This window comes from Chiloscyllium plagiosum, unplaced genomic scaffold, assembly GCF_037043375.1.
Source record: "Chiloscyllium plagiosum isolate Xiang-an unplaced genomic scaffold, Cpla_swu_hap1 HiC_scaffold_35, whole genome shotgun sequence".
NCBI classification, from domain to species: Eukaryota; Metazoa; Chordata; class Chondrichthyes; order Orectolobiformes; family Hemiscylliidae; genus Chiloscyllium; species Chiloscyllium plagiosum.
This window is the reverse complement of record NW_028270173.1, coordinates 50,933,394-50,957,155: the sequence shown is the minus strand read 5'-3', so window position 1 is coordinate 50,957,155 and position 23,762 is coordinate 50,933,394. Positions and strand designations below refer to the sequence as shown.

The 23,762-nt window shown below is 50.5% G+C and overlaps 1 protein-coding gene, 1 long non-coding RNA gene, 1 other non-coding gene and 1 pseudogene across 3 annotated transcripts in view; 1 reads left to right on the top strand and 3 right to left on the bottom strand.

Annotated features, from left to right (window-relative positions):
- Nucleotides 1-23,762, bottom strand: part of LOC122547123 (class I histocompatibility antigen, F10 alpha chain-like) — a 929,735-nt gene that overhangs the window by 168,520 nt on the left and 737,453 nt on the right. The window lies entirely within an intron of this gene.
- LOC148140846 (U1 spliceosomal RNA) lies at nt 758-921 on the top strand. Its single transcript, XR_015753209.1, has one exon. It is a non-coding gene; the product is annotated as a U1 spliceosomal RNA (small nuclear RNA).
- Nucleotides 1,865-2,897, bottom strand: LOC148140845 (uncharacterized). Its single transcript, XR_015752966.1, has 2 exons — nt 2,634-2,897; nt 1,865-2,344 (listed from the first exon to the last, which is right to left on the bottom strand). It is a non-coding gene; the product is annotated as an uncharacterized LOC148140845 (long non-coding RNA).
- The window catches only part of LOC148140844 (uncharacterized), a 265,345-nt pseudogene continuing 248,623 nt past the window's right edge, over nt 7,041-23,762 (bottom strand).

The window sequence follows — 23,762 nt, the reverse complement described above, 5'->3', positions numbered from 1 at the left end:
AGCACCCTCTGTGTGAAATAGTTGCCCCCTAGATCCCTTTGAAATCTTTCTCTTCTCACCCTAAACTATGCCCTCTAAATTTGGAATCCTTTACCCCAGGGAAAGCAGCAGGTAAATCAGACACGGAAGAAAAGGACGATTACATTTTAATCACAGGCCAGTTTATTTTACACAGAGGGTGGTGAGTGCTCGGAATGTGCAGCCAGACGAGGTGGTGGTGGTCTCAGTTTCGTGTCTCATCCAACATCATGTTGAGAAATATGTTTCCCTGGCACCCTTAATCTTGTATGTGATTTCAACCTGAAGTCACTAATCTGATTGAAGTGAGATTTGCAAAGCTGCAGCTAAACATTGTAGAAAGTCGAGGTAAATTGGTTTTAAAAAATGCTTCTAGTTTCACAATCAATGATTGTAAGTTGTTTTTATTCGCGTTGACATCAAATTCGGACGAGTGTTTGAAAACAAAGTTGGAACTTTCCCTCCTGTTTTTCCGCGAATCAGGAGGCAGCCTGAAGGAAACAGGGGCGGGGCGCGTCCTTTTAAGGGATAGATGCAGATAAGCAGCGCAGGCGCAGCCGTGGGTGGTATTTGAGTAAAACGGGAGTCCTGGAGACATTCGGTGATCCATTTGAAGAATGAAGCTGATCGACAGGCAGGGCAGGTTGAGGAAGTGAATGTTCGATGTTGCAAAAGTGAGTGAGTGTGAGAGTGAGAGGGAGCGGCTGTTGTGGGGTGTGAGTGAGTGTGAGTGCTGAGCATACTTACCTGGCAGGGGAGATGACATGATCATTGAGGTGGTGCTCCCAGGATGAGACTATCCCATTGCACTTCGGGTGTGCTGACGCCTGCGATGTCCCCAAATGCGGGATCCTCGACTGCAAAATTTGTGGTAGTGGGGGACTGCGTTCGCGCTCTCCCCTGATTTCCTAACCAATGACAGAATCTGAATTGCGGTTTTTCTGGAGGCAGTGCTGTTATGCTGCGACTTGTCTTGTCACTGCTACGTTAACACCCAAGTTAACTCGGGCAGTCTTTGGTATACCTTTCTTCCCTCTCCAAGCAAGAGCCGTCCTAACTTTAAAACCGTTAAGCCCACCAAACCTCTGCTGCATATGCGACCATTTCCCTCTATTTCCTCACTATATCTCTCAACATGCTGCTTAACCACCTTCCCTCTTAACTGCTCTCAGTCACCATCTGCTCCATGTCTTACTACCGTTTGCTTCTTCGCCAACCTATCAAGCAAGGGCACCAACACCCTGAGCTACAAAGTGCAAAATCCAGCCCACCTCACGCCTGGGGGGAGCAATGCCTCATCTTCCGCCTTCGGACCCTCCAACCACACAGCATCAATGTTGACTTCACCCGTTTCCTCATCTTCCCACCCCGACCTCATCTCAGACCTGACCCTCCACTTCACTTGTCCCATCTGTCCCAAAACAGCTGTTATTTTATCTCTAATATTTCGTACAAGGTTCCAGAAACTTCCTCACGTGCCTCCTTTAGCGTTCTGGGATATTTCCCCATCAGATCCGGGGGACCTGTCCACCTAAATGCTTTTTAAAGGCCCCCAACCCCACCTGTTGTTTAATGTTGAGATGCCCGGAGTACCAACATACCTGTCCCTAAACTCCCCATCCACCATGCCCTTCTGCTTTGTGAATACTGGTGCAAAGTATTCGCCACCAACATCACCCACTTCCACCAACCCCACACATAGATTTAGGTTCTGTTGTGTCACGTGTACTCAAGTACAGGAGTACGGTGGAAAGTATATAATGTCGCCACACACGGGGTCACCTTCCAAATAAACTTTAGTACTAACTATTAAAAGTTTAAACGAAAAACACCACCCAAAACCAGGTTATAGTCCAACAGGGTTTATTTGGAAATACAAGCTTTCGGAGCACTGCTTCTTCAGGTGGTTGTAGAGATACAAGACACAGAACTTGTACCAAATACACCGGCGTCTCCAAATCATCACCGAACATAGTTCGTGGCTGGGGATCAGCCCTTGATCGCGGATTGAGGATCAGCCCTTGATCGCGGATTGAGGATCAGCCCTTGATCGCGGATTGAGGATCAGCCCTTGATCGCGGATTGAGGATCAGCCCTTGATCGCGGATTGAGGATCAGCCCTTGATCGCGGATTGAGGATCAGCCCTTGATCGCGGATTGAGGATCAGCCCTTGATCGCGGATTGAGGATCAGCCCTTGATCGCGGATTGAGGATCAGCCGTTGATCGCGGATTGAGGATCAGCCCTTGATTGTAGAGTTGAGTCTTTCACACCCAGAGCCAGCTACCAGGCAGGGTTCAGCAAACAATCTGGCGCCTTCGGTGACCTGTGGGGAAAGAAAACAAAGTGGTTAAGGTTTCAACTTGCATCTGAACAGCATTATCACGGACGCACTGCTCGAGTAACTAACGTAACTAACTCAGTCAGAACAGAAAAGTGTAGTTCAGTTGGAAACTCCCGACTCGAAACCGGTTACTTTCTGAGCTAACCTTTCAATAAAAGGGGGAAGTAAGATGGAAGAGAATGGCAGAAGATAGGGTAGAAGTAGCAAGGTAGAGATTGACAGCCGAAAGAGGGAAGGAATGAAGGTAGTCCAAGTGAAGAGAGCGCTTAGCTTGGGTAAAGCCTTTGCTTGATGCAGCCGTCCGAGTGGTTGGTGTCCTCGAAGAGTCCCAGCAGGCAAAGTCTGGCTGGCCTCTTGCAGGACCATGGGGGCCGAGCTCTGGAAGCGCAGGTGGGTCTTGAAGCCCTGGGCGATGTCCCGTAGCGGGCGCTGGAAGGGCAGCTTGCGGATCAGCAGCTCGGTGGGGTTCTGGTAGCGGCGGATCTCTGGCAGTCCCACGGTCCTTTCCCCTCCCAGTGAACTTCCGCGCCGTCTGCTTCGTTCTCGCCCATCCCCACTCTCTCCCATCCCCATCCTCTCCCCCTCATCCCCATCCACTCTCTCCCCGCCCACTCTCTTAACCCCCTCCCCCCCATAGTCTCTCTCACTCACTCACTCACTCACTCACTCACTCACACTCTCTCTCTCACACACACTCACCCATCCACCCCGCCCCTCCTTTTATACAGTTCTGAGCCACTGGCGGCTGGCGCCCGGCGTTTTCTGATTGGTCCAGTAAAGCTCGCGTCTGATTGGCGCATAAAGCACCCCCGCTGATCTCACTGATTGGTTGATATTGCGCTTTGTGATTGGACAGTTTGACAATCCGGGAACAATCACCCCCATATTTGGGAAACACAAAGTTTGAGCTTTAACCTCTGTGTTGCTGGACAGAATTGCATCAGGCTGCCTTATTAGGTTATGATGCTCGTGTTCAGCGCAGGGTGCTGTTGTTTTGAGCGCAAAACTTTTTTTTTCTATTTTGTATGCTTTGTTCACACAAATCTTTGTTACATTCACAGCTGATGGTGCCATTCACATTCAGAGAACAGATTCCGTCGTTGATATCACTGGATTAAATGCCCATCCTCTTGGCTTCAGCTTGGGTCACTCAGCACATGTCCTGGATTGTGCCAGTCTGCAACACTCAGTCAGGGGCTGGGAGATTTGTCATAACCAAAGCAGTCATTTTGCCACATACTAAAAGCCTGGAAACCATTTTGAATCTTCTGTTCGTGTCTGTCTGTCATACGTTCCCTGGCTCAGTGAGTTGGTTGAACTTACAGCTGCACAAATACCTTACAGTGAAGTCTTTCCCAGCTCTTCCTTTACAAGAACCTCTTGTATACAGACACTTTCTTATCAGCTCATAACCAACACTGTCCAGACACTATGTGACTGAGGCTGGTGACTGGGCAAAGTGCCTGAACTCGCCTTATCCTGCAATTAACAGTTGATGCTGCTAGATTAGCAGAGCGCATGATGTGGAGGAGGAGGTCTTGGGCTGGGATGAACAAAGTTAAAAATCACACAAGCCCAGGTTCTGGTCCAAGAGGTTTATTTGGATCACTAGCTTTCAGAGTGCTGCTCCATCATCAGGTTGCTGTGGAGAATAGGACCAAGACACATAATTTATCGTGAAAGATTACAGTGTCATGTAACTGAAATGATATATTGAACAAACCTGGATTGTTGTTAAGTCTTTCATCATTTAGAATATTTTGATTAATTAATACGTAAATCCCAGAACTTCTTTTAAGTCACCTTTTCAAGATAACTTAAGGTTTAATAACAAATGGTGACAACTCAGGTCAGACAATGAATTAAAGGTGTGAGGTTAGAGTCTGTCTGTATCCCAACCTTTCCTGAAGAAGGGCTTATGCCCGAAATGTCGATTCTCCTGCTCCTCGGATGCTGCCTGACCTGCTGTGCTTTTCCAACACCACACTCTCGACTCTGATCTCCAGCATCTGCGGTCCTCACTTTCTCCCAGATATCCCAATTTTGAGTCAGACTGGTTCTATTTCCAAAGTGGAATTTACAAAATGTTACATATATTGACTGCCTGCGGAATATGCATTTTGTGAACAAAGTAGAATGTATCTGCAAATATAATTCTGCCAATACAAATTCACCCCATCGACTAATATGTGTGTGCACGTCTTTCAGAGAGAGAGAGAGAGGGTATGTGCGTGTGAGTGGGTGAGTGTGAGTCAAAGTGAGAGACTGCGTGTTTGCATGTGTGAAAGCTTGGTGAAAGTGTGTATGTGAGTGTGATGGAGTATAAGCCTGTGAGAGAGTATTGGAGGTGTATTTTTGTGTGTATGAGAGAGAGCTTGTGTATGAGAGAGGATCTGCATGACTGTGTGAGTATGTAAGAGTGTTTGTGTTTCTGTGAGAGAGTATGTATCGCGTAGTGGGGTCACCTGTAGTCCAGGTTGAAGCCATTCCCATGGGTACCAAACTTAGTTATCAGCCTCTGCGAGGCCACTCTGATTTGTTGTATATACCAAAGTCCTCCTTGGAGGATGTTCACTCGATGATCTGAGGCCAAATTTCCCTGACTGCTGAATTCTGGGAGGGAACACCCCTGCCTGGTGATTGTTGTGCGGTGTCATCTGTTGTTGTAGCGTCTGCTTGGTCTCACCAATGAACCATACCTCGGGGCATCCTTGCCTGCAGTGTATGAGGTAGACAGCGCTGGCCGAGACAAAGATTGTGAGACAGCCAGACCTGCTGCGTACACGGTGCGTGGTGTCCCCACGTATAATGGTGGTATCCGTGTCGACACTCTGACATGTGTTGCAGGGTTGCCATGATAGGATTGTACAGTGTTGTGGTCGATGTTATCCTGCAGGCTGGGCAGTTTGCTGTGAATAATGGTCTGTTTAAGGTTTGGCAGTTGTCTGAAGGTGAGATGTGGAGGCGTAAGGAAGGTCTTGGTGATAACGTGTTGCAAGCTGTGAAGAACATGGTGTCGTTTTTCACCAGCCTGAAAAAGAAGCCCTTAACTCCACTCGTTATTTCTTGCCCAATAGTCAATTCTGTAGCCAGGTCAAAATGCGCCAATGTGCATCGATGAGAGCATCCTAACCAAACCCAGCCCCCTACCTACCCTATGCACCCTAACCTGCACGTGTTTGGACTGTGGGAGGAAACCCACACAGACACAGGGCGAAGGTGCAAGCTGCACACAGACAGTTGCCCGAGGGTGGAAACGAACCTGGATTTTTGGCGCTGTGAGGCTGCAGTGCTAACTACTGAGCCACTGTACCACCCGGGTTTCCATATCATTGATTCAGGTTAAGGAGCTGCCACAGCCAGGAAATGATGTCAAGTTCGGAGTTTATAACAAATGGGCATCTTTAAATTTAGGAAGGAATTGGGCGGGCAGAAACCATTCCTGTTTTTCGGATAAGTCCAGAGGAAACCCTGACAATTATTGCTTGGGAAAGAGCATGGAACTTTGGAGGATTTATTCCCACGTCGTGTTGCAGGTAGGGAATTCCCCACAGAATGGAGCGTTTGAAGCAGTCGCCATCCATCCTTTTCACAGAAAGTTTGATGCATTCGTGACGGAAAAAGGAAAAAGAGCGTGGCTTGTTGGGGAGGCGATGGGATATTGGTACTAACCACAGCTCAGGAGATGTTCTGAGGCGCAGGTTCCAATCCCCTTGTGACAGATGCTGGAATTTGAATCCTAAAAATAAATCAGGAATTAGATGTCCTTAAAGGTTAGATTTTGAAGTATCATTGTTAAAGGGATTATGGTGGTAGTGCGAGTAAATGGGAACTGTTCAATCAGCCATGGCTACATTAAATGGCGGGCTAAATGGTCTGCTGTCTCTGTGTTCCTGAGGATGAGAGGAGGTAATCACAACAGAATCAGGTTTGTGAGATGTTCAGATAACAATGTAGGAAAACGTGAGGACGACAGATGCTGGAGAGTCAGAGTTGAAGAGTGTGGCCCTGGAAAAGTACAGCCAGTCAGGCAACATCCGAGGGGCAGGAGAGTCGACGTTTCAGGCATAAGCCCTTCATGAGGAAGGGCTTTTCACTTGTTTTTGTGCTGGACCTTCAACTGGCCGTTATGGGCAGTGCAGGGGTCACTCCAGCAGAGGGAGGCAGTGGTCGATCTGCTCCGGTCTGTGGAGCTGACTGTGACTGGAGCTGACCGTTTTCCAGCATTAAGGAAGATATTCACCCCAGCTGCCTGCACAGTTACAATGGTCCCCTCACAAGATAGCAACAAGAGTAGACCATTCAGCCTGTAGATGCTGCCCCACCGCTCATTTAGGTCATGGCTTGACATCATTTCTCTCAATGATGTGGATGTGAATTTCGGAGATATGGTTTGTAAATTTGCAGATGGTGCCAAATTGATGGTACAGGGTAACTTTCTCTCCCTCCCTCCCCTGGTTTACAAGATTTGGGCTGACAAGTGACAAATAACATTCACACCACACAAATGCCAGGCTATGACCATCACCAATGCGAGACAATCTAACCACGCCCCTTCACATTCAATGGTGTCACCCTCACTGAATCCCCCACTATCAACATCCTGGGGGTTATCATTGACCAGACAGTCAACTGGACTTACCACATAAACACAGCGGCTACAAGAACAGGTCAGAGGCTAGGAATATTCTGACGAGTAACGCATCTCTTGAGTCCCCAAAGCCTGTCCACCACCTACAAAGTGCAAGTCAGGAGTGTGATGGAATACTCCCCACTTGCCTGGATGGGTGCAGCTCCAACAACACTCAAGAAGCTTGACAGCATCCAGGACAAAGCAGCCCTCGCTTGTTTGGCACCACATCCGCAAGCATCCACTTCCTCCACCACCGATGCTCAGTAGCAGTAGTGTGTACTATCTGCAAGATAGAACATTACAACACAGTACAGGCTCTTCAGCCCTCAATGTTGCGCCGACCTGTCAGACCAATCTGAAGCCCATCTAACCTACACTATTCCATGTCCGTCCATATGCTTGTCCAATGACGACTTGAATGTACTTGGCCCAACAAGTCCACACCGACCCTCCAAAGAGTAACCCAGCCAGACCCATTTCCCTCTGACTAATGCACCTAACACTATGGGCAATTTAGAATGGCCAATTAACCTGACCTGCACATATTTGGACTGTGGGAGGAAACCTGAGCACCTGGAGGAAATCACGTAGACACAGAGAGAATGTGCAAACTATACAGACAGTCGCTCACGGCTGGAATTGAACCTGGGTCCCTGGTGTTGTGAGGCAGCAGTGCTAACCACTGAGCCACCACGGGTCTAGGTAGGATGCTGTTAGAAGGGTTGGTGTAGACCTGTTGGGCTGAATGGCCCATTCCAACACTGTGAAGATATATCGCTGTTCCTTCACTGTCACTGGTCAAAATCCTGGAGTTCCCTCCCCACAGCAGGTGGGCAGCAGTGATTCAAGAAGGCAGCTCACCACCATCTTCAGAAGGGGGCAACTAGGGACGGGCAGTGACTGCTGGGCCCAGACAGCGATGCCCAATTCCCATGGGAGAATGATATAAAATTGAAACTAAGAGGTATCCAATTTAAAAGAGTAATGAGGAGGAAGTGTTGTGAATTGATTAGCCCAGAGGGTGGTGGATACCAGGAGATTGATGAAAGTTAAGGAGGAGATAGACAGATTTTTAATTAGCAATGAGTTGAAGGGATATGGAGAGTGAGAAGGAAAGTGGGGTTGAAGCTGAGATGAGATTAGTTTTCATCATATTAAATGGTGGAGCAGGCTCAAGGGTTTCAACTAGTCAGTTCCACTCCCACCTCTTGAGTTCCGACATTGTTAGCGAGATGCTTTAGCAAGAACAGTAGAAGGTGACATGGAAGGGAGAGAGAGAGAGAGAGAGAGAGACAAAGAGAGTGGGGTGGCATGGTTTCTCAGTGGTTAGCACCAATGCCTCACCATGCTAGTGACCCTGGTTTAATCCCATCCACAAGCAACTGTCTGTGCGGAGTTTGCGCATTCTCCCTGTGGCTGTGGTTAGTTTGCATATTCTCCCTGTGTCTGTTTGGAGTTTGCACATTCGCCCTGTGTCTGTGTGGAGTTTGCACATTCTCCCTGTGTCTGTGTGGAGTTTAAACATTCTCCCCATGTTTGTGTGGGGTTTGCACATTCTTCCTGTGTCTGTGTGGGGTTTGCTCACTCTCCCTGTGTCTGTGTGGGGTTTGCACCTTCTCCCTGTGTCTGTGTGGAGTTTGCACACACTCCCTGTGTCTGTGTGGGGTTTGCACATTCTCCACATGTCTGTGTGGAGTTTGCTCATTCTCCCCGTGTCTGTGTGGAGTTTGCACATTCTCCCTGCGTCGGCGTGGAGTTTGCACATTCTCCCTGTGTCTGTGTGGAGTTTGCACATTCTCCCCGTGTCTGTGTGGAGTTTGCACATTCTTCCCGTGTCTGTGTGGAGTTTGCACATTCTCCCTGTGTCTGTGTGGAGTTTGCACATTCTCCCTGCGAATGCGTGGAGTTTGCACATTCTCCCCGTGTCTGTGTGGAGTTTGCACATTCTCCCTGTGTCTGTGTGGAGTTTGCACATTCTCCCCATGTCTGTGTGGAGTTTGCACATTCTCCCTGTGTCTGTGTGGAGTTTGCGCATTCTCCCTGCGTCTGCGTGGAGTTTGCACATTCTCCCTGTGTCTGTGTGGAGATTGCACATTCCACCCGAGTCTGTGTGCAGTTTGCACATTCTCCCCGTGTCTGTGTGGAGTTCGCACAGTCTCCCCGTGTCTGTGTGGAGTTTGCACATTCTCCCCATGTCTGTGTGGAGTTTGCACATTCTCCCCGTGTCTATGTGGAGTTTGTACATTCTCCCTCTGTCTGTGTTGAGTTTGCACATTCTCCCAGTGTTTGCGTGGAATTTGCACATTCTCCCCGTGTCTGTGTTGATTTGCATATTCTCCCCATGTCTGCGTGGAGTTTGCACATTCTCCCTGCGTCTGCGTGGAGTTTGCACATTCTCCCTGTGTCTGTGTGGAGTTTGCATATTCTACCTGTGTCTGTCGGGAGTTTGCACATTCTCCCTGTGTCTGTGTGGAGTTTGCACATTCTCCCTGTGTCTGTGTGGAGATTGGACATTCCACCCGAGTCTGTGTGCAGTTTGCACATCTCCCCGTGTCTGTGTGGAGTTTGCACATTCTCCCCATGTCTGTGTGGAGATTGGACATTCCACCCGAGTCTGTGTGCAGTTTGCACATCTCCCCGTGTCTGTGTGGAGTTTGCACATTCTCCCCGTGTCTGTGTGGCGTTTGCACATTCTCCCCGTGTCTATGTGGAATTGCACATTCTCCCTGTGTCTGTGTGGAGTTTGCACATTCTCCCCGTATCAGTGTGGAGTTTGCACATTCTCACTGTGTCTGTGTGGGGTTTGCACATTCTCCACGTGTCTGTGTGGAGTTTGCACATTCTGCCCGTGTCTGTGTTGAGTTTGCACATTCCACACGAGTCTGTGTGGAGTTTGCACATTCTCCCCGTGTCTGTGTGGAGTTTGCACATTCTCCCTCTGTCTGTGTGGGGTTTGCACATTCTCCCCGTGTCTGTGTGGAGTTTGCATATTCTCCCTCTGTCTGTGTGGGGTTTGCACATTCTCCCCGTGTCTGTGTAGAGTTTGCACATTCTGCCCGTGTCTGTGTAGAGTTTGCACATTCTCCCTGTGTCTGTGTGGAGTTTGCACATTCTACCTGCGTCTGCGTGGAGTTTGCACATTCTCCCTGTGTCTGCCTGGAGTTTGCACGTTCTCCCTGTGTCTGTGTTGATTTTGCACATTCTCCCTGTGTCGGTGTGGAGTTTGCACATTCTTGCTGTGTCTGTGTGGTGTTTGCGCATTCTCCCTGCGTCTGCGTGGAGTTTGCACATTCTCCCTGTGTCTGTGTGGAGTTTGCACAATCTCCCCGTGTCTGTGGGAGTTTGCATATTCTCCCTCTGTCTGTCGGGAGTTTGCACATTCTCCCCATGTCTGTGTGGAGTTTTCACATTCTCCCTGTGTCTGTGTGGCGTTAGCGCATTCTCCCTGCGTCTGCGTGGAGTTTGCACATTCTCCCCGTGTCTGAGTGCAGTTTGCACATTCTCCCCGTGTCTGTGTGGAGTTCGCACATTCTCCCCGTGTCTGCGTGGAGTTTGCACATTCTCCCGTGTCTGCGTGGAGTTTGCACATTCTCCCCATGTCTGTGTGGAGTTTGCACATTCTCCCTGTGTCTGTGTGGTGTTTGCGCATTCTCCCTGCGTCTGCGTGGAGTTTGCAATTTCTCCCCGTGTCTGTGTGCAGTTTGCACATTCTCCCCGTGTCTGTGTGGAGTTCGCACATTCTCCCCGTGTCTGTGTGGGGTTTGCACATTCTCCCGTGTCTGCGTGGAGTTTGCACATTCTCCCCATGTCTGTGTGGAGTTTGCACATTCTCCCTGTGTCTGTGTGGTGTTCGCACAGTCTCCCCGTGTCTATGTGGAATTGCACATTCTCCCTGTGTATGTGTGGAGTTTGCACATTCTCCCCGTATCAGTGTGGAGTTTGCACATTCTCACTGTGTCTGTGTGGGGATTGCACATTCTCCACGTGTCTGTGTGGAGTTTGCACATTCTGCCCGTGTCTGTGTTGAGTTTGCACATTCCACACGAGTCTGCGTGGAGTTTGCACATTCTCCCCATGTCTGTGTGGAGTTTGCACATTCTCCCTGTGTCTGTGTGGTGTTCGCACAGTCTCCCCGTGTCTATGTGGAATTGCACATTCTCCCTGTGTCTGTGTGGAGTTTGCACATTCTCCCCGTATCAGTGTGGAGTTTGCACATTCTCACTGTGTCTGTGTGGGGTTTGCACATTCTCCACGTGTCTGTGTGGAGTTTGCACGTTCTCCCTGTGTCTGTGTTGATTTTGCACATTCTCCCTGTGTCGGTGTGGAGTTTGCACATTCTTGCTGTGTCTGTGTGGTGTTTGCGCATTCTCCCTGCGTCTGCGTGGAGTTTGCACATTCTCCCTGTGTCTGTGTGGAGTTTGCACAATCTCCCCGTGTCTGTGTGGAGTTTGCATATTCTCCCTCTGTCTGTCGGGAGTTTGCACATTCTCCCCATGTCTGTGTGGAGTTTTCACATTCTCCCTGTGTCTGTGTGGCGTTAGCGCATTCTCCCTGCGTCTGCGTGGAGTTTGCACATTCTCCCCGTGTCTGAGTGCAGTTTGCACATTCTCCCCGTGTCTGTGTGGAGTTCGCACATTCTCCCCGTGTCTGCGTGGAGTTTGCACATTCTCCCGTGTCTGCGTGGAGTTTGCACATTCTCCCCATGTCTGTGTGGAGTTTGCACATTCTCCCTGTGTCTGTGTGGTGTTTGCGCATTCTCCCTGCGTCTGCGTGGAGTTTGCAATTTCTCCCCGTGTCTGTGTGCAGTTTGCACATTCTCCCCGTGTCTGTGTGGGGTTTGCACATTCTCCCGTGTCTGCGTGGAGTTTGCACATTCTCCCCATGTCTGTGTGGAGTTTGCACATTCTCCCTGTGTCTGTGTGGTGTTTGCGCATTCTCCCTGCGGCTGCGTGGAGTTTGCACATTCTCCTTGTGTCTGTGTGGAGTTTGCACAATCTCCCCGTGTCTGTGTGGAGTTTACACATTCTCCCTGTGTCTGTGTGGAGATTGCACATTCCACCCGTGTCTGTGTGCAGTTTGCACATTCTCCCCGTGTCTGTGTGGTTTTCACACATTCTCCCCGTGTCTGTGTGGAGTTTGCACATTCTCCCCATGTCTGTGTGGAGTTTGCACATTCTCCCCGTGTCTATGTGGAGTTTGCACATTCTCCCTCTGTCTGTGTTGAGTTTGCACATTCTCCCCGTGTCTGCATGGAATTAACACATTCTCCCCGTGTCTGCGTGGAGTTTGCACATTCTGCCGTGTCTGTGTTGAGTTTGCATATTCTCCCTGTGTCTGTGGGGAGTGTGCACATTCTCCCTGTGCCTGTGTGGAGTTTGCACATTCTCCCTGTGTCTGTGTGGAGTTTGCACATTCTCCCCGTGTCTGTGTGGAGTTTGCACATTCTCCCCGTGTCTGTCTGGTGTTTGCACATTCTCACGTGTCTGCGTGGAATTTGCACATTCTCGCTGTGTCTGTGTTGATTTGCACATTCTCCCTGAGTCTGTGTTGATTTGCACAATCTCCCCGTGTCTGTGTGGAGTTTGCACATTCTCCCCGTGTCTGTGTGGCGTTTGCACATTCTCCCCGTGTCTATGTGGAATTGCACATTCTCCCTGTGTCTGTGTGGAGTTTGCACATTCTCCCCGTATCAGTGTGGAGTTTGCACATTCTCACTGTGTCTGTGTGGGGTTTGCACATTCCACACGAGTCTGTGTGGAGTTTGCACATTCTCCCCGTGTCTGTGTGGAGTTTGCACATTCTCCCTCTGTCTGTGTGGGGTTTGCACATTCTCCCCGTGTCTGTGTGGAGTTTGCACATTCTCCCTCTGTCTGTGTGGGGTTTGCACATTCTCCCCGTGTCTGTGTAGAGTTTGCACATTCTGCCCGTGTCTGTGTAGAGTTTGCACATTCTCCCTGTGTCTGTGTGGAGTTTGCACATTCTACCTGCGTCTGCGTGGAGTTTGCACATTCTCCCTGTGTCTGCCTGGAGTTTGCACGTCCTCCCTGTGTCTGTGTTGATTTTGCACATTCTCCCTGTGTCGGTGTGGAGTTTGCACATTCTTGCTGTGTCTGTGTGGTGTTTGCGCATTCTCCCTGCGTCTGCGTGGAGTTTGCACATTCTCCCTGTGTCTGTGTGGAGTTTGCACAATCTCCCCGTGTCTGTGTGGAGTTTGCATATTCTCCCTCTGTCTGTCGGGAGTTTGCACATTCTCCCCATGTCTGTGTGGAGTTTTCACATTCTCCCTGTGTCTGTGTGGCGTTAGCGCATTCTCCCTGCGTCTGCGTGGAGTTTGCACATTCTCCCCGTGTCTGTGTGGAGTTTGCACATTCTCCCTGCGAATGCGTGGAGTTTGCACATTCTCCCCGTGTCTGTGTGGAGTTTGCACATTCTCCCTGTGTCTGTGTGGAGTTTGCACATTCTCCCCATGTCTGTGTGGAGTTTGCACATTCTCTCTGTGTCTGTGTGGAGTTTGCGCATTCTCCCTGCGTCTGCGTGGAGTTTGCACATTCTCCCTGTGTCTGTGTGGAGATTGCACATTCCACCCGAGTCTGTGTGCAGTTTGCACATTCTCCCCGTGTCTGTGTGGAGTTCGCACAGTCTCCCCGTGTCTGTGTGGAGTTTGCACATTCTCCCCATGTCTGTGTGGAGTTTGCACATTCTCCCCGTGTCTATGTGGAGTTTGTACATTCTCCCTCTGTCTGTGTTGAGTTTGCACATTCTCCCAGTGTTTGCGTGGAATTTGCACATTCTCCCCGTGTCTGTGTTGATTTGCATATTCTCCCCATGTCTGCGTGGAGTTTGCACATTCTCCCTGCGTCTGCGTGGAGTTTGCACATTCTCCCTGTGTCTGTGTGGAGTTTGCACATTCTCCCTGTGTCTGTGTGGAGTTTGCATATTCTACCTGTGTCTGTCGGGAGTTTGCACATTCTCCCTGTGTCTGTGTGGAGTTTGCACATTCTCCCTGTGTCTGTGTGGAGATTGGACATTCCACCCGAGTCTGTGTGCAGTTTGCACATCTCCCCGTGTCTGTGTGGAGTTTGCACATTCTCCCCATGTCTGTGTGGAGATTGGACATTCCACCCGAGTCTGTGTGCAGTTTGCACATCTCCCCGTGTCTGTGTGGAGTTTGCACATTCTCCCCGTGTCTGTGTGGCGTTTGCACATTCTCCCCGTGTCTATGTGGAATTGCACATTCTCCCTGTGTCTGTGTGGAGTTTGCACATTCTCCCCGTATCAGTGTGGAGTTTGCACATTCTCACTGTGTCTGTATGGGGTTTGCACATTCTCCACGTGTCTGTGTGGAGTTTGCACATTCTGCCCGTGTCTGTGTTGAGTTTGCACATTCCACACGAGTCTGTGTGGAGTTTGCACATTCTCCCCGTGTCTGTGTGGAGTTTGCACATTCTCCCTCTGTCTGTGTGGGGTTTGCACATTCTCCCCGTGTCTGTGTGGAGTTTGCACATTCTCCCTCTGTCTGTGTGGGGTTTGCACATTCTCCCCGTGTCTGTGTAGAGTTTGCACATTCTGCCCGTGTCTGTGTAGAGTTTGCACATTCTCCCTGTGTCTGTGTGGAGTTTGCACATTCTACCTGCGTCTGCGTGGAGTTTGCACATTCTCCCTGTGTCTGCTTGGAGTTTGCACGTTCTCCCTGTGTCTGTGTTGATTTTGCACATTCTCCCTGTGTCGTTGTGGAGTTTGCACATTCTTGCTGTGTCTGTGTGGTGTTTGCGCATTCTCCCTGCGTCTGCGTGGAGTTTGCACATTCTCCCTGTGTCTGTGTGGAGTTTGCACAATCTCCCCGTGTCTGTGTGGAGTTTGCATATTCTCCCTCTGTCTGTCGGGAGTTTGCACATTCTCCCCATGTCTGTGTGGAGTTTTCACATTCTCCCTGTGTCTGTGTGGCGTTAGCGCATTCTCCCTGCGTCTGCGTGGAGTTTGCACATTCTCCCCGTGTCTGAGTGCAGTTTGCACATTCTCCCCGTGTCTGTGTGGAGTTCGCACATTCTCCCCGTGTCTGCGTGGAGTTTGCACATTCTCCCGTGTCTGCGTGGAGTTTGCACATTCTCCCCATGTCTGTGTGGAGTTTGCACATTCTCCCCGTGTCTGTGTGGGGTTTTCACATTCTCCCGTGTCTGCGTGGAGTTTGCACATTCTCCCCATGTCTGTGTGGAGTTTGCACATTCTCCCTGTGTCTGTGTGGTGTTTGCGCATTCTCCCTGCGGCTGCGTGGAGTTTGCACATTCTCCTTGTGTCTGTGTGGAGTTTGCACAATCTCCCCGTGTCTGTGTGGAGTTTACACATTCTCCCTGTGTCTGTGTGGAGATTGCACATTCCACCCGTGTCTGTGTGCAGTTTGCACATTCTCCCCGTGTCTGTGTGGTTTTCACACATTCTCCCCGTGTCTGTGTGGAGTTTGCACATTCTCCCCATGTCTGTGTGGAGTTTGCACATTCTCCCCGTGTCTATGTGGAGTTTGCACATTCTCCCTCTGTCTGTGTTGAGTTTGCACATTCTCCCCGTGTCTGCATGGAATTAACACATTCTCCCCGTGTCTGCGTGGAGTTTGCACATTCTGCCGTGTCTGTGTTGAGTTTGCATATTCTCCCTGTGTCTGTGGGGAGTGTGCACATTCTCCCTGTGCCTGTGTGGAGTTTGCACATTCTCCCTGTGTCTGTGTGGAGTTTGCACATTCTCCCCGTGTCTGTGTGGAGTTTGCACATTCTCCCCGTGTCTGTCTGGAGTTTGCACATTCTCACGTGTCTGCGTGGAATTTGCACATTCTCGCTGTGTCTGTGTTGATTTGCACATTCTCCCTGAGTCTGTGTTGATTTGCACATTCTCGCTGTGTCTCTGTGGTGTTTGCGCATTCTCCCTGCGTCTGCGTGGAGTTTGCACATTCTCCCTGTGTCTGTGTGGAGTTTGCACAATCTCCCCGTGTCTGTGTGGAGGTTGCATATTCTCCCTGTGTCTGTCGGGAGTTTGCACATTCTCCCCATGTCTGTGTGGAGTTTGCACATTCTCCCTGTGTCTGTGTGGTGTTTGCGCATTCTCCCTGCGTCTGCGTAGAGTTTGCACATTCTCCCCGTATGTGAGTGCAGTTTGCACATTCTCCCCGTGTCTGTGTGGAGTTTGCACATTCTCCCCGTGTCTGAGTGCAGTTTGCACATTCTCCCCGTGTCTGTGTGGAGTTCGCACATTCTCCCCGTGTCTGCGTGGAGTTTGCACATTATCCCGTGTCTGTGTGGAGTTTGCACAATCTCCCCGTGTCTGTGTGGTGTTTGCGCATTCTCCCTGCGTCTGCGTGGAGTTTGCAAATTCTCCCCGTGTCTGTGTGCAGTTTGCACATTCTACCCGTGTCTGTGTGGAGTTCGCACATTCTCCCCGTGTCTGTGTGGGGTTTGCACATTCTCCCGTGTCTGCGTGGAGTTTGCACATTCTCCCCATGTCTGTGTGGAGTTTGCACATTCTCCCTGTGTCTGTGTGGAGTTTGCGCATTCTTCCTGCGTCTGCGTGGAGTTTGCACATTCTCCTTGTGTCTGTGTGGAGTATGCACAATCTCCCCGTGTCTGTGTGGAGTTTGCACATTCTCCCTGTGTCTGTGTGGAGATTGCACATTCCACCCGAGTCTGTGTGCAGTTTGCAAATTCTCCCCGTGTCTGTGTGGAGTTCACACATTCTCCCCGTGTCTGTGTGGAGTTTGCACAATCTCCCCATGTCTGTGTGGAGTTTGCACATTCTCCCCGTGTCTATGTGGAGTTTGCACATTCTCCCTCTGTCTGTGTTGAGTTTGCACATTCTCCCCGTGTCTGCATGGAATTAACACATTCTCCCCGTGTCTGCGTGGAGTTTGCACATTCTGCCGTGTCTCTGTTGAGTTTGCGTATTCTTCCTGTGTCTGTGGGGAGTGTGCACATTCTCCCTGTGCCTGTGTGGAGTTTGCACATTCTCCCTGTGTCTGTGTGGAGTTTGCACATTCGCCCTGTGTCTGTGTGGAGTTTGCACATTCTCCCCGTGTCTGTGTGGAGTTTGCACATTCTCACGTGTCTGCGTGGAATTTGCACATTCTCGCTGTGTCTGCGTTGATTTGCACATTCTCCCTGAGTCTGTGTTGATTTGCACATTCTCGCTGTGTCTGTGTGGTGTTTGCGCATTGTCCCTGCGTCTGCGTGGAGTTTGCACATTCTCCCTGTGTCTGTGTGGAGTTTGCACATTCTTGCTGTGTCTATGTTGATTTGCACATTCTCCCTGTGTCTGTGTTGGTTTGCATATTCTCCCCGCCTCTGCGTGGCGTTTGCACATTCTCCCTGTGTCTGTGTGGCGTTTGCACATTCTCCCCGTGTCTGTCGGGAGTTTGCACATTCTCACGTGTCTGCGTGGAATTTGCACATTCTCGCTGTGTCTGTGTTGATTTGCACATTCTCCCTGAGTCTGTGTTGATTTGCACATTCTCGCTGTGTCTGAGTGGAGTTTGCACATTCTCCCCGTGTCTGAGTGCAGTTTGCACATTCTCCCCGTGTCTATGTGGAGATCGCACATTCTCCCCGTGTCTGCGTGGAGTTTGCACATTCTCCCGTGTCTGCGTGGAGTTTGCACATTCTCCCCATGTCTGTGTGGAGTTTGCGCATTCTCCCTGTGTCTGTGTTGTGTTTGCGCATTCTCCCTGTGTCTGCGTGGAGTTTGCACATTCTCCCTGTGTCTGCGGGGAGTTCGCACATTCTCCCCGTGTCTGTGTGGAGTTTGCACATTCTCCCCGTGTCTGCATCGAGTTTGCACATTCTCCCGTGTCTGCGTGGAGTTTGCACATTCTCCCCATGTCTGTGTGGAGTTTGCACATTCTCCCTGTGTCTGTGTGGAGTTTGCGCATTCTTCCTGCGTCTGCGTGGAGTTTGCACATTCTCCTTGTGTCTGTGTGGAGTCTGCACAATCTCCCCGTGTCTGTGTGGTGTTTGCACATTCTCCCTGTGTCTGCGTGGAGTTTGCACATTCTCCCCGTGTCTGTGTGGAGTTTGCACATTCTCCCTGTGTCTGTGTGGAGATTGGACATTCCACCCGAGTCTGTGTGCAGTTTGCACATCTCCCCGTGTCTGCGTGGAGTTTGCACATTCTCCCCATGTCTATGTGGAGTTTGCACATTCTCCCCATGTCTGTGTGGCGTTTGCACATTCTCCCCGTGTCTATGTGGATTTGCACATTCTCCCTGTGTCTGCGGGGAGTTTGCACATTCTCCCTGTGTCTGTGTGGAGTTTGCACATTCTCCCCGTATCTGTGTGGAGTTTGCACATTCTCACTGTGTCTGTGTGGGGTTTGCACATTCTACCCGTGTCTGTGTGGAGTTTGCACATTCTGCCCGTGTCTGTGTTGAGTTTGCACATTCCACACGAGTCTGTGTGGAGTTTGCACATTCTCCCCGTGTCTGTGTGGTGTTTGCACATTCTGCCCGTGTCTGCGTGGAGCTTGCGCATTCTCCCTGTGTCTGTGTGGAATTTGCACATTCTACCTGCGTCTGTGTGGAGTTTGCACATTCTCCCCGTGTCTGTGTGGAGTTTGCACATTCTCCCTGTGTCTGTGTGGAGTTTGCACATTCTCCCTGTGTCTGGGTGGAGTTTGCACAATCTCCCCGTGTCTGTGTGGAGTTTGCATATTCTCCCTGCGTCTGTCGGGAGTTTGCACATTCTCCCCATGTCTGTGTAGAGTTTGCACATTCTCCCCGTGTCTGAGTGCAGTTTGCACATTCTCCCCGTGTCTGTGTGGAGTTCGCACATTCTCCCCGTGTCTGCGTGGGGTTTGCACATTCTCCCGTGTCTGCGTGGAGTTTGCACATTCTCCCCATGTCTGTGTGGAGTTTGCACATTCTCCCTGTGTCTGTGTGGTGTTTGCGCATTCTCCATGCGTCTGCGTGGAGTTTGCAAATTCTCCCCGTGTCTGTGTCCAGTTTGCACATTCTCCCCGTGTCTGTGTGGAGTTCGCACATTCTCCCCATGTCTGTGTGGAGTTTGCACATTCCCCCATGTCTGTGTGGAGTTTGCGCATACTTCCTGCGTCTGCGTGGAGTTTGCACTTTCTCCTTGTGTCTGTGTGGAATTTGCACAATCTCCCCGTGTCTGTGTGGAGTTTGCACATTCTCCCTGTGTCTGTGTGGAGATTGCACATTCCACCCGAGTCTGTGTGCAGTTTGCACATTCTCCCCGTGTCTGTGTGGAGTTCACACATTCTCCCCGTGTCTGTGTGGAGTTTGCACATTCTCCCCATGTCTGTGTGGAGTTTGCACATTCTCCCCGTGTCTATGTGGAGTTGGCACATTCTCCCTCTGTCTGTGTTGAGTTTGCACATTCTCCCCGTGTCTGCATGGAATTTGCACATTCTCCCCGTGTCTGTGTTGATTTGCACATTCTTCCCGTGTCTGCGTGCAGTTTGCACATTCTCCCGTGTCTGTGTTCAGTTTGCATATTCTCCCTGTGTCTGTGGGGAGTGTGCACATTCTCCCTGTGCCTGTGTGGAGTTTGCACATTCTCCCTGTGTCTGTGTGGAGTTTGCACATTCTCCGCGTATCTGTGTGGAGTTTGCACATTCTCCCCGTGTCTGTGTGGAGTTTGCACATTCTCCCGTGTCTGCGTGGAATTTGCACATTCTCGCTGTGTCTATGTTGATTTGCACATTCTCCCTGTGTCTGTGCTGATTTGCACATTCTCCCCGCGTCTGCGTGGCGTTTGCACATTCACCCTGTGTCTGTGTGGAGTTTGCACTTCTCGCTGTGTCTGTGTGGAGTTTGCACATTCTCCCCGTGTCTGTCGGGAGTTTGCACATTCTCCCCATGTCTGTGTGGAGTTTGCACAATCTCCCTGTGTCTGTGTGGTGTTTGCGCATTCTCCCTGCGTCTGAGTGGAGTTTGCACATTCTCCCCGTGTCTGAGTGCAGTTTGCACATTCTCCCTGTGTCTGTGTGGAGTTCGCACATTCTCCCCGTGTCTGCGTGGAGTTTGCACATTCTCCCGTGTCTGCGTGGAGTTTGCACATTCTCCCCATGTCTGTGTGGAGTTTGCACATTCTCCCTGTGTCTGTGTGGTGTTTGCGCATTCTCCCTGCGTCTGCGTGGAGTTTGCACATTCTCCCTGTGTCTGTGAGCAATTTGCACATTCTCCCCGTGTCTGTGTGGAGTTCGCACATTCTCCCCGTGTCTGTGTGGAGTTTGCACATTCCCCCCGTGTCTGCATGGAAATTGCACATTCTCCCGTGTCTGTGTGAAGTTTGCACATTCTCCCCATGTCTGTGTGGAGTTGACACATTCTCCCTGTGTCTGTGTGGAGTTTGCGCATTCTTCCTGCGTCTGCGTGGAGTTCGCACATTCTCCCCGTGTCTGTGTGGTGTTTGCACATTCTCCCTGTGTCTGTGTGGAGTTTGCACATTCTCCCCGTGTCTGTGTGGAGTTTGCACATTCTCCCCATGTCTGCGCGGAGTTTGCACATTCTCCCTGTGTCTGTGTGGTGTTTGCGCATTCTCCCTGCGTCTGCGTGGAGTTTGCACATTCTCCCCATGTCTGTGTGCAGTTTGCACATTCTCCCCGTGTCTGTGTGGAGTTCGCACTTTCTCCCCGTGTCTGTGTGGAGTTTGCACATTCCCCCCCTTGTCTGCGTGGAGTTTGCACATTGTCCCGTGTCTGCGTGGAGTTTGCACATTCTCCCCATGTCTGTGTGGAGTTTGCACATTCTCCCTGTGTCTGTGTGGAGTTTGCGCATTCTTCCTGCGTCTGCGTGGAGTTTGCAAATTCTCCCTGTGTCTGTGTGGAGTTTGCACAATCTCCCCGTGTCTGTTTGGAGTTTGCATATTCTCCCGTTGTCTGTTGGGAGTTTGCACATTCTCCCTGTGTCTGTGTGGAGTTTGCACTTTCTCCCCGTGTCTGTGTGGAGTTTGCACATTCTCCCCATGTCTGTGTGGAGTTTGCACATTCTCCCCGTGTCTATGTGGAGTTTGCACATTCTCGCTGTGTCTGCGTGGAATTTGCACATTCTCCCCGTGTATGTGTTGATTTGCACATTCCTCCCGTGTCTGCGTGGAGTTTTCCCATTCTCCCGTGTCTGTGTTGCGTTTGCACATTCTCCCCGTATCTATGTGGAGTTTGCACTTTCTCCCTGTGTCTGCGTGGAATTTGCACATTCTCCCCATGTCTGCGTGGAGTTTGCACATTCTCCCCATGTCTGCGTGGTGTTTGCACATTCTCCCAGTGTCTGCGTGGTGTTTGCGCATTCTCCCTGCGTCTGCATGGAGTTTGCACATTCTCCCTGTGTCTGTGTGCAGTTTGCACATTCTCCCCGTGTCTGTGTGGAGTTTGCACATTCCCCCCCCTTGTCTGTGTGGTGTTTGCGCATTCTCCCTGCGTCTGCGTGGAGTTTGCACATTCTCCCTGTGTCTGTGGGGAGTTCGCACATTCTCCCCGTGTCTGTGTGGAGTTTGCACATTCCCCCCCTTGTCTGCGTGGAGTTTGCACATTGTCCCGTGTCTGCGTGGAGTTTGCACATTCTCCCCATGTCTGTGTGGAGTTTGCACATTCTCCCTGTGTCTGTGTGGAGTTTGCGCATTCTTCCTGCGTCTGCGTGGAGTTTGCAAATTCTCCCTGTGTCTGTGTGGAGTTTGCACAATCTCCCCGTGTCTGTGTGGAGTTTCCATATTCTCCCGGTGTCTGTTGGGAGTATGCACATTCTCCCTGTGTCTGTGTGGAGTTTGCACATTCTCCCCGTGTCTGTGTGGAGTTTGCACATTCTCCCCATGTCTGCGTGGAGTTTGCACATTCTCCCTGTGTCTGTGTGGTGTTTGCGCATTCTCCCTGCGTCTGCGTGGAGTTTGCACATTCTCCCCGTGTCTGTGTGCAGTTTGCACATTCTCCCCGTGTCTGTGTGGAGTTCGCACATTCTCCCCGTGTCTGTGTGGAGTTTGCACATTCCCCCCCTTGTTTGCGTGGAGTTTGCACATTGTCCCGTGTCTGCGTGGAGTTTGCACATTCTCCCCATGTCTGTGTGGAGTTTGCACATTCTCCCTGTGTCTGTGTGGAGTTGGCGCATTCTTCCTGCGTCTGCGTGGAGTTTGAAAATTCTCCCTGTGTCTGTGTGGAGTTTGCACAATCTCCCCGTGTCTGTGTGGAGTTTGCATATTCTCCCGGTGTCTGTTGGGAGTTTGCACATTCTCCCTGTGTCTGTGTGGAGTTTGCACTTTCTCCCCGTGGCTGTGTGGAGTTTGCACATTCTCCCCATGTCTGTGTGGAGTTTGCACATTCTCCCCGTGTCTATGTGGAGTTTGCACATTCTCGCTGTGTCTGCGTGGAATTTGCACATTCTCCCCGTGTATGTGTTGATTTGCACATTCCTCCCGTGTCTGCGTGGAGTTTTCCCATTCTCCCGTGTCTGTGTTGAGTTTGCACATTCTCCCCATGTCTGTGTGGAGTTTGCACATTCTCCCCGTATCTATGTGGAGTTTGCACATTCTCCCTGTGTCTGCGTGGAATTTGCACATTCTCCCCGTGTCTGTGTTGATTAGCACATTCTTCCCTTGTCTGCGTGGAGTTTGCCCATTCTCCCGTGTCTGTGTTGAGTCTGCATATTCTCCCTGTGTCTGTGGGGAGTGTGCACATTCTCCCTGAGTCTGTGCGGAGTTTGCACATTCTCCCCGTGTCTTTGTGGAGTTTGCACATTCTCCCCGTGTCTGTGTGGAGTTTGCACATTCTCCCGTGTCTGCGTGGAATTTGCACATTCTCCCTGTGTCTGTGTTGATTTGCACATTCTCCCTGTGTCTGTGTTGATTTGCACATTCTCCCCGCGTCTGCGTGGCGTTTGCACATTCTCGCTGTGTCTGTGTGGAGTTTGCACATTCTCGCTGTGTCTGTGTGGAGTTTGCACATTCTCCCCGTGTCTGTGTGGAGTTTGCACATTCTCCCTGTGTCTGTGGGGAGTTTGCACATTCTCCCTGTGTCTGTGTGGAGTTTGCACATTCTCCCGTGTCTGTGTTGAGTTTGCACAATCTCCCAGTGTCTGCGTGGAATTTGCAAATTCTCCCCGTGTCTGTTTTGAGTTTGCATATTTCACCCGAGTCTGTGTGCAGTTTGCACATTCTCCCCGTGTCTGTGTGGAGTTTGCACATTCTCCCCGTGTCTGTGTGGAGTTTGCACATTCACCCCGTGTCTCTGCGGATTTTGCACATTTTCCCTGTGTCTGTGTTGACTTTGCACATTCTCCCCGTGTCAATGTGGAGTTTGCACATTCTCCCCGTGTCTGCGTGGAGTTTGCACATTCTGCCTGTGTCTGTGTTGATTTTCACATTCTCCCCGTGTCTGCGTGGAGTTTGCACATTCTCCCGTGTCTGTGTGGAGTTTGCACATTCTCCCAGTGTCTGCGTGGAATTTGCACAATCTCCCCGTGTCTGTTTTGAGTTTGCATATTCCACCCGAGTCTGTGTGCAGTTTGCACATTCTCCCCGTGTCTGTGTGGAGTTTGCACATTCTCCCCGTGTCTGTGTGGAGTTTGCACATTCACCCCGCGTCTCTGTGGATTTTGCACATTTTCCCTGTGTCTGTGTTGACTTTGCACATTCTCCCCGTGTCAGTGTGGAGTTTGCACGTTTTCCCTGCGTCTGCTTGGAATTTGCACATTCTCCCTGTGTCTGTGTTGATTTGCACATTCTGCCCGTGTCTGCGTGGAGTTTGCACATTCTCCTGTGTCTGTGGGGAGTTTGCACATTCTCC